The sequence below is a fragment of the Apium graveolens genome, chromosome 8 (genome assembly GCF_009905375.1).
Source record: "Apium graveolens cultivar Ventura chromosome 8, ASM990537v1, whole genome shotgun sequence".
Lineage (NCBI taxonomy): Eukaryota > Viridiplantae > Streptophyta > Magnoliopsida > Apiales > Apiaceae > Apium > Apium graveolens.
In genome coordinates, this window is record NC_133654.1 from 109937119 (window position 1) to 109947516 (window position 10398).

A 10398-nucleotide genomic window follows, 5' to 3' on the forward strand; every position below is an offset into this window, starting at 1 on the left:
CAAGGCCATTACTGCTGATAACTTGCACCATTGTGCTCTCATCCTTTCAGAGGGTAATTGGCAAGGTTTAGGTCTAAGTGACCTTGGTCCCGAGGGTATTTCTTTCCCCTTTTTGTTCCATTTCCTCCATTCTCTATTTGTCCTTTTTCTTACGTGCTCGTATTTGCCTGCAGCTAGGGCCGCTTTGGACACGATCTTCAAGAAGCGGGAGGCCCGTGCCGCCAAGGGCTCTGCTGTTGAGACCCACCGCGACAAGCGGGTTAGGATTGGTGACGGCCCTTCAGTCACGGTTCAGGAGGCCGTCCCTACCTTTTTATCCCAGAGGCCTCCTAGCCTTGATGAAGATACCTCTCCCTTCACCGTCACTTGGGGCCTTCAGAGGAGGGACACGGTGGTAGGGAGTTCCGAGGCTGCTGCCGTTTGGTCTCAGAGTGTGATCACGCCTCGTGACAGGGCTGAGATCGTAGAGTCTTCTGATGACCTACAGATTGAGCGTCTGGGTGCTCAGGCCGTGGCTTCTATAAGCCTCTTCCTTTTTTAACTGTTTTTTTTATTACTTACTGTACTTTGATATGTTCGTGCAGATGAATACCTATCTCCAGGCTGCCCTTCACAATTTGAAGGATGTGAGGACCAGCCTAACTATTGCTGAGAGGGACAGGGATAGGTACCTCAAGGCTTCCGAGGCCAACTTCACTCGTTTCCGTGAGGTAGAGAAGGAGCTGGCGGATGAGAAGGAGAAAGTTCGTAAGTTGGAGCTGGATGCTCAAAGGGCCCGAGCTGAGGTGATAGCTGAGTATAAGGCATCTCAGGACTTTCAGGATGTCCTAAATGCTGAGTACGATGCTAACTTCCCGGAGACCTTTTCTAGCTGTTGGGAGCATATAGTAGAGGAGATTGGGAAGAAGATTCCGGAGGTGACTCTCACTGCCTATCCAGTCCCTGATATTCCTGGGAAAGAGCCTCTTCTTGATGATATCCCTCTTTCTCCTATTCTTGCTTCTTCTGCTGAGGCCGAAGCTGTTTCTCCTCGAGGTGCTGATCCTGTTCTAGTTCCTTCTTCTGCTGCCGATGAAGGAAACATCGATGATGACTTCTTCAAGGATCTTTGAGTATTTTGTTTTTCTTGTTTGGCCCATTATGGCTTTCTATGTATTGACTTAATCGTATTCAGAACTTATTACCCTTCGGGGCTTATATTCTATATGTTGCTTTTCTTGCCTCTTTCTGTTTTGACTTTACAATCTTAATATGCATTTGAATCTTAAACATCCTTAGATTGAAATAATTTCAAACTCTTTAATATGAAGTCTGTTTTTTCAAAACCTTACATAGCATGGGTTCGACCCTAATTAATAATAACTAGACAAAGTAAATTCTACTGGAATATAAAATCCTACGCAAGCAAAGCTTCCAGGTGCTTTTAAACCTACTTGTCATAATGACAAGTGAGAATCGTACTTCGCCTATCTTACACGTAGTAAACCTTCAGGTTTTGTGCGTGCCAGGTCCTCAGGACTTCAAAACCATCCATAGTTTCCAGCTTGTAGGTTCCTCTACCCTGAACGCTCTTGACTCTTTACGACCCTTCCCAATTTGGGGCTAGCTTTCCTTTCTGTCCGACACCAGAAGCCTCTATTTTTCTCAAGACTAGATCGCCTTATTTAAAAAACCTTTCTTTAACCCTTAGGTTGTAGTAGAATGAAGCCTTTTTCTGATATTCTACTATCTTTGCATGTGCCGTATCTCGCACTTCATCGATCAGATCCAGGGCTAACCTCTGCCCTTCCTCATTTTCTTCTGCATTGAAAGCCTGAATCCTTGGAGAGGAATGTGATATCTCTACTGGAACTACTGCTTCTGCCCCATACGCCAACATGAAGGGAGTTGCTCCTGTCGTAACTCTACAGGTAGTCCTATAGGCCCATAATATGGGAAGTATCTCATCCACCCAATTATTTCTTGACTTCTCGATCCTTTTCTTTAATCCATCCAGGATTATTCAATTTGCTACTTCTGCTTGCCCATTAGCTTGTGGGTGAGCCACAGAGGTGAACCGTAACTCAATTTCATTTTCTTCACAATACTTCTTGAATTCCTCGTTGTTGAATTGTGTTCCATTGTTAGTGACGAGGATACGGGGAATTCCATATCGGCACATAATATTTTCCCACAGGAATTGTGCAACCTGCTTAGTTGTGATTTTGGCCAAGGGCTTGGCTTCAATCCACTTAGTGAAATAATCAATGGCTACAATCAGAAACTTCCTTTGTGCTGTGGCCATAGGGAAAGGCCCTAGAATATCCATCCCCCACATAGCAAAGGGGATTGGGGAGTTGATAGAGGTCAGCATCTCGGGGGGTTGTCTAACAACTGGTGCATGCTTCTGACAGCGATCACACTTCTTTACATATTCTTTGGCATCAGCCATCATTTCTGGCCAATAGAAGCCTAAACGGGTTATCTTATGAGCCAAGGCCCTGCCCCCCAGGTGTTGCCCACAAATACCTTCATGCACTTCCTCAAGAGCCAAGCGTGCCTCATCGGGCCTGAGACACCTTAAGTAAGGAACCACGAAAGATCTTTTATACAGAATCCCATCTATCAAAGAGTACCTTAGTGCTCGAATAGTTAACTTCCGTGCTTCAGTTGCATCACTTGGCAACCAACCGGTCTGAATGTGAGCCTTAATAGGATCAATCCATGACGTCCCCAGGCCTATGGGAGCCACAAGCTTAACATCTATGCTTCGTGTCTTCAATACACGGAAGTATACACTTCCTGAACTTTCTTCTATCTCAGATGAAGCAAACTTTGATAGCGCATCTGCCTTAGCATTTTCTTCCCTTGGAATGTGTTCAACATGGCATTCATTAAATTGAGTCATCACAGCCCTTACTAGGCGTACATACTTAGCCATCGTATCATCCCTTGCCTCAAATTCTCCCTTTACTGGGATATGATCAGCTTCGAGTCTCCACGGACCTTTAAGTTTTTGACTCTAAGTGTCCCAGCTAGACCAAGGCCAGCAATCAGGGCTTCATACTCTGCCTCATTGTTTGTGGTTGGGAAGTCTAGCTTCATAGCATACTCAATTAAGAATCCATCAGGGCTTTGCAAAACCAATCCTGCTCCACTGAAGTTTGTTTTTGATGCCCCATCAAAATAGAGAACCCAATATTCTTTATCATCCTTCTCTTTGTCCCCATTGTCGACTCCCTTGTCTTGAGGTATGGTATCTTCCTGCCCCCCGACTTCTTGGTTGGGTATGGTACATTCCACCATGAAGTCAGCTAGTGCCTGGGCTTTTATAGCCGTGCGCGGCTTATACTTGAGATCGAACTCTCCCAACTCTATTGCCCACTTAATCAGTCTCCCACTTGCCTTGGGACTGTGAATGATGTTTCTCAGTGGCTGATTTGTTAGCACTTCAATCTGGTGAGCTTGAAAATAAGGACGCAGCTTTCTTGAAGCCATTACCAAGGCTAAAGCGAATTTTTCAATAGTTGAATAATTCAACTCAGCACCATACAAGATTTTGCTGACATAGTATACGGGTTTCTGGACCTTCAGTTCCTCCTTAACCAACACCACGCTCAAGGCGCTATCTGAAACAGCCAAGTACAAGAATAAAACTTCATTCAGAACTGGCTTGGCCAACAACGGGGCCTGGCCCATATATTTCTTTAATTCTTCAAATGCCTTCTGATTTTCCTCACTCCATACAAAGTCTTTAATGTTCTTTAGTGACTTGAAGAACGACAAGCACTTGTCTCCTGACTTGGAGATGAATCGTCCTAGCGCAGCAACCCTTCCTGTGAGCTTCTGAACATCCTTGATAGTTTTTGGTGGTTCCATGTCCAGGATCGCCTTTATTTTATCGGGATTAGCCTCAATTCCTCTTTTTGAGACCATTAATCCCAAGAATTTTCCAGATCCTACTCCGAAAGCACACTTCGTAGGATTTAACATCATCTTGTGGTACCTCAGGACCTCAAAAGCTTCCCTTAAATGGGCTATATGATCAGTCTTTACTAGACTCTTGACTAACATGTCATCAACATAAACTTCCATAGTCTTACCAATAAGATCCTTAAAAATTCTATTCACCAACCTTTGATAGGTGGCTCCTGCATTCTTGAGACCAAACGCCATAACAAGATAACAATAAACACCAAAGTCAGTGATAAATGATACCTTTGGAATGTCATCCTTATGCATTTTGATCTGGTTGTATCCGCTAAATCCATCCATGAAACTCAGCATCTCATGTCCAGCAGTGGCATCAATCAAAGTATCAATTCTAGGCAGCGGAAAACAGTCTTTGGGGCATGCATCATTCAGATCAGTGAAGTCTATACACATCCTCCACTTTCTATTAGCCTTCTTCACCATTACAGGGTTTGCTAACCACTCTGGAAATTGAATCTCCTTAATGAAACCAGCCTCTAAGAGCTTTTCTACTTCCTGTTTTATAGCCTCTTGTCTTTCCGGGGCAAAATTTCTTTTCTTTTGTTTCACTGTCTTCCGGCTTGGATCCACGTTTAGCTTGTGAGTAATTAACTCCGGGTCTATGCCTGGCATATCAGCTGCTGACCATGCAAACACATCACTATTTTCTTGCAAAAATTTCACTAACTTCCCTCTAAGGGGCTCCTCTAATGTGGCTCCAATGAAAGTCATCCTCTCAGGATTCTTCGGGTCTAAAGGAACCGAAACCAATTCTTCTGCTGGCCTTCCTCTATTCTCATCATTTTCTCGAACATCCATATCTTCAATAGGAAGAACCTGCCCCCCGACTCCATCTGCCCTCAAAGAGGCCACATAACAGCTTCTAGCCATTTTTTGATCTCCTCTCTCTTCTCCAATCCCGTTTCGGGTGGGAAACTTCATGACTGAATGGTAGGAAGAGGGGACTGCCTTGAAGGCATGTATCCCTGTTCTCCCCATGATAGCATTATAAGTTGAACTAGCCTTTACCACCACGAAATCCAGCATCTGCGTTGCTTGCCTTGGCTCCGTACCTATGGTGGTTGGCAATTTGATTATCCCTTCCACAGGACATTCTACTCCAGCAAATCCATATATCGGCATGTCGGTTGGTGTCAACTGGGAGTCGTTATACCCCATCCTTAGAAAGGTGTCGTGGAGCAAGATATCCACAGAAGCACCATTATCCACAAGGACCCTCTTAACCGGGCTATTTCCTATTATCGGTGTTATGACCAGCGGGTCGTCATGGGGAAACTTCACACCCTCTAGGTCGGAATCATCAAAAGCCAATGTTACTTCTGTCCTGGCCCTCTTCGGGGCTTCTCCAACAATATGCATAACCTCCCTAGTATATGCCTTTCTTGAATTTTTGGACAATCCAGCAGCAGTTGGACCTCCAAAGATCGTGTTTATCACTGGCCCTCGAGGGCGTCACGGTCCTCCAAAAATTGCATTTATAACCGGCCCTCTAGGTTGGGGATTCCGCCCCTGATCGTCTTGGTCCCTCCTACGATCTTCAAAGTTCTTCCTTCCATTATTATTTCTGTCCCCTCCATCTCCAGTATACTTGTTCAATCTTCCTTTTCGAATCAAAAACTCAATTTCATCTTTCAATTGCCTACACTCATCGGTGTCATGGCCAACATCTTTGTGAAACCTGCAATACTTGCCCTTATCTAGCTTGGCGGGATCAGCCTTCAAGGGCTTAGGCCAACGAATATCTCTGTCTTTCTCAATCTCCATCAAAATCTGACTTCTGGGAGCATTCAGCTTAGCGTATTCAGTGAACTTTTGCCCAGGTCCTCCCTTCTTGGGGGTTGAATCAAGGTTTTGTTCGGTTCTAGGATATTTGTCCTTAGCGATATACTCCAGATCAGTTTTTCGTTTCTTGCCTCCAGTGGGCTCATTACTTACTACGGTCTTCCTCATGCTTTCTTCAACCTTGATATACTTCGCTGCCCTCTCTTGGAGTTGCAACATGTTTTCAGGGGGACGTTTGGCCAAGGACATTTTGAAAAACTCATCCCTGGTTCCTTGTTACAGTGCTATCATGGCTACCTTATCATCAAGGTCTGGGACTTTTAAAGCCTCCTTTGTAAAACGATTCAGGTAATCTCTTAAGGATTCCTTAGCTCCCTGCACAAGACTCATAAGAGATGCCGAACTTTTCTCATGGACTCTTCCACTGATGAATTGCTTAATAAAAGCCTGACTTAATTATCTGAACGATCCAATAGAATTTGGGGGCAGGCGACTGTACCATCTTTGAGCCATACCCGACAGGGTTTGAGGGAAAGCCCGACACTTTATAGCATCATTCACGGGTTGCAGCAGCAGTGCATTAGAGAATGTCCTAACATGATTAGCGGGGTCTCCCATGCCATCATAGGCTTTGATAGTGGGCATCTTGAATTTCCTTGAGATATGAGCATTCATTATCTCTTCTGTGAAGGGTGGAGTTGGATCATCAGGATCTCCAAGGGGAAGGAGATTGCTTGGATCAGTTCTTGGGACAACAGCCCTTCTTCTTACCGAACCATCCAGGTCTATGACAGGAGGAGGATTTCTCCCCCTAGGAGGTATCTGGGGTCTGGTGGCCTGGTGAGCCTCCAAATCACGCCTCAGCCTTTGGATTTCAGCCTTATGAGGCCTGATCCTTTCCTGCACTTCTTGGGGATTTGCCCCTGGGGTGCTTTGGGGGCGTTGCCTTCCATCGGCCATTGGCTCTTTTCCAGGACGCCTCCTTCTCGGGGCCACTTCATCATCCGAAGATTCGGAGTCTCTCTCAGTATAAGGACCAGAAAATTCCCGATCCTCAGGAATAGGACCCAAACCTCGTATATAGGGGGTGACTGCCCTCGTGCTTCGCCTCGCCCAGCATATCCGCTTCCTCCAACCTCAGGGCGAAGGGGCATCCCATAAGGGGGGTTAGTAGTAACAACAGTTGAATATTCATACTCGACGGGTCGAGAATTCACAGGTTTATGTACTTGTTGAACTTGAGGATTCGTACCTTGAATAGTCGGGGGAGTTGTCCCTTGTGGCTGAGGTTGAGTTGCCCCTGTCTGGGCTTCCCCCTGAGTAGATGCATAAGTTGAATGGGGAGGAACCTCTACGGTTGATGAAATCACCTGGGTTGTCTCTGATGGTGTTCCTTCCTCTAGAGCTCCAATTGTTCTCCGTGTTCTCGCCATGGTTGTTGTTGCGTTTTCCCACAGACGGCGCCAAATGTTATGGATAAAAAACTAAGGTTATTATTTGATGTATTTATTACTAAGATTCGGGAGCTCAAGGCCTTTAATGGCTGCTCTCGTGCTTCGTGGCTCGATCTGCCTTTACGAGATGCCTACGTATCTCTGTGAATTAGAGAATCAAGCCAAAAAACGTAGTTCTGATTTGTGGGGTGAGACCCCTTATATAGATGTTGGGAGTCCTTGAATTGGACTTGGTATAGGAGACCTGGTGGGCAAGTCTCATAATTAGAATAGACTTAGGAGTCCTAGGAAGTAGGAAGCTGATTCCTTATCCTTTTAGGTCCCCTTGAGGCTAATCTATAAGGATTTATATCCTTATCGGGACTCTTCTCAATAGCTGATTTTTCCCTTATTAATTAATTAAGAAATTAATTAATAATCAGGGCTTTTGGGCCTTTTTTATTCCACCAGGCCTGATCTGGTCCATCAGGCTTAACCTTTCTGGTCTGAATATCATACATCTTCTTATTGGGCCTAGCAGCCCATTAATCATAAAATCAGGACTTATTTATCCCTATCAGCTAGTGTCAGGATTATACTTCTTAAGCAACGACACATGGAACATATTATGCACATGATGACACTGAGGTGGTAAGGCCAACTCGTAGGCCACCTTCCCCACTTGACTCAAAATTTCAAAAGGACCTATATATCTAGGTGCTAACTTCCCTTTTTTGCCAAATCTAGACAACCCTTTTCTAGGTGACACCTTCAACAAAACAGCTTCGCCAATTTGGAATCGAACATCCTTACGCGCTGGATCCGCATACTTCCTCTGTCTATCTTGAGCAGCAAGCAACCTTTTCTAAATTAACTCGACTGCGTCATGCAACTGTTGTACCAATTCTGAGCCGAGAATCCTTCCTTCTCCTACTTCATCCCAACTTGTTGGTGATCTACATTTTCGCCCGTACAAAGCTTCGTATGGCGGCATGCCAATACTGGAATGATAGCTATTATTGTAAGAGAATTCAATCAACGGCAAGTGGTCGTCCCAACTTCCTGCAAAATCAATTGCACAACTGCGCAACATGTCTTCGATTGTTTGAATTGTCCTTTCGCTCTGACCATCAGTCTGCGGGTGGTACGCCGTGCTCATATTCAACTTCGTGCCAAGACATTCTTGAAATTGCTTCCAAAATCTCGAGTTGAATCGGGGATCTCTGTCTGAAACTATTGATACGGGTACTCCATGCCTTAGTACGATTTCGCGTACATACAGATGAACCAATTTGTCCAGTGACGATTTCTCGTTAATTGGAAGGAAATGCGCTGACTTCGTAAGACGATCAACTATAACCCATATAGCGTCATGCCCGGATTTCGTTTGCGGTAGTCCTACTATAAAGTCCATAGCAATATTTTCCCATTTCCATTCTGGAATCTTTAAGGGCTGAATTAATCCGCTTGGTCGTTGATGTTCTGCCTTCACCTTCTGACAAGTATAACACTTCGCAGCCCATTCTGCCACGTCTCGCTTCATATTTGGCCACCAAAGGTTCTGCTTTAAGTCCTGATACATCTTGGTGCTTCCCGGGTGGATTGAAAATTTCGAATTGTGGGCTTCGTGTAGGATCTTATTCTTTAATTCAGGTACATGAGGAATCCAAATTCTGGAAGAAAACCTTAGTATCCCTTGCTCATCCCTTTGAGTATTAATCTCCTCTCCAGTCAACTGATTCTTCTATTTCTCCATTACTTCTTCCTGACATTTCTTTATTTTTTCCACTAGTGTTGGCTGAAAAGTCATTGCACGACAAACTTCTTCAAGTTTTCCACAATCACAAAGTTCCAGTTCAAATCTCTTGATTTCTTCAGATAATTCCTTTAGTGTTGTCATCATATTCAGTCTCTCTTTCCTACTTAGAGTATCGGCCATAACATTCGCCTTTCCAGGATGGTAATTTATCGAGCAGTCATAGTCCTTGATCAATTCCAGCCATCTCCTCTGCCTCATATTGAGCTCCTTCTGAGTGAAAATGTACTTTAAACTCTTATGATCTGTGTAGATTTCACACTTTTCTCTGTAGAGGTAATGTCTCCAAATCTTAAGTGCGAACACTATGGCGGCTAGTTCCAAGTCATGCGTCGGGTACTTCAACTCATGCGGTTTCAACTGTCTTGACGCATACGCGATCACCTTACTGTGTTGCATTAACACACATCCCAATCCTTTATGTGAAGCGTCACTGAATATCACAAAGTTTCCTTGGTCATCTGGTAGCACTAACACCGGAGCTGTTACCAATCTCTGCTTCAACTCTTGAAAGCTGTCCTCACATTCTGCACTCTATTCAAACTTTTGATTCTTCCTGGTTAACTTGGTCAACGGCATGGCAATTTTCGAAAAATCCTTGACAAACCTTTTGTAGTATCCTGCCAATCCTAGAAAACTTCGCACTTTCGTAGGAGTCTTTGGCCTCTCCCAACTCTTAACTGCCTCAATCTTTGCCGGATCCACTTTAACTCCTTCATTTCCAATGACATGCCCTAAAAATTGAACTTCCTTTAACCAAAACTCACATTTGGTAAACTTGGCATACAACTTCTCTTGACGAAGTATCTCCAATGCTATCCAGAGATGCTGCTTATGTTCTTCTTCCAACTTAGAATAAATAAAGATGTCATCAATGAATACTACTACAAACTTGTCCAAATACTTCTTAAATACTCGATTCATCAAATCCATAAATGGGGTCGGGGCGTTGGTCAATCCAAACGGCATTACTAGGAATTCATAATGCCCATATCTGGTCCTAAATGTTGTCTTGGGAATATCTTCTTCTTTGATCTTTAATTGATGGTATCCTGATCTCAAGTCGATCTTTGAAAAGCATTTTGCTCCCTTCAACTGGTCAAAAAGGTCATCTATTCTTGGTAACGGGTAGCGGTTCTTGATCGTTACCTTATTCAACTCCCGATAATCTATGCATAGTCGCATACTCCCATCTTTCTTCTTTACAAACAAAACAGGTGCTCCCCATGGCGACGTAATTGGCCGTATCACTCCTTTATCCAACAATTCTTGTAACTGGCTTGCCAACTCTTTCATTTCTGCTGGTGCCATTTTATATGGGGCCTTTGAAACTGGTTCCGTGCCTGGAGCAAGGTTGATCTCGAACTCGATTTGTCGATCTGGTGGTAAGCCTGG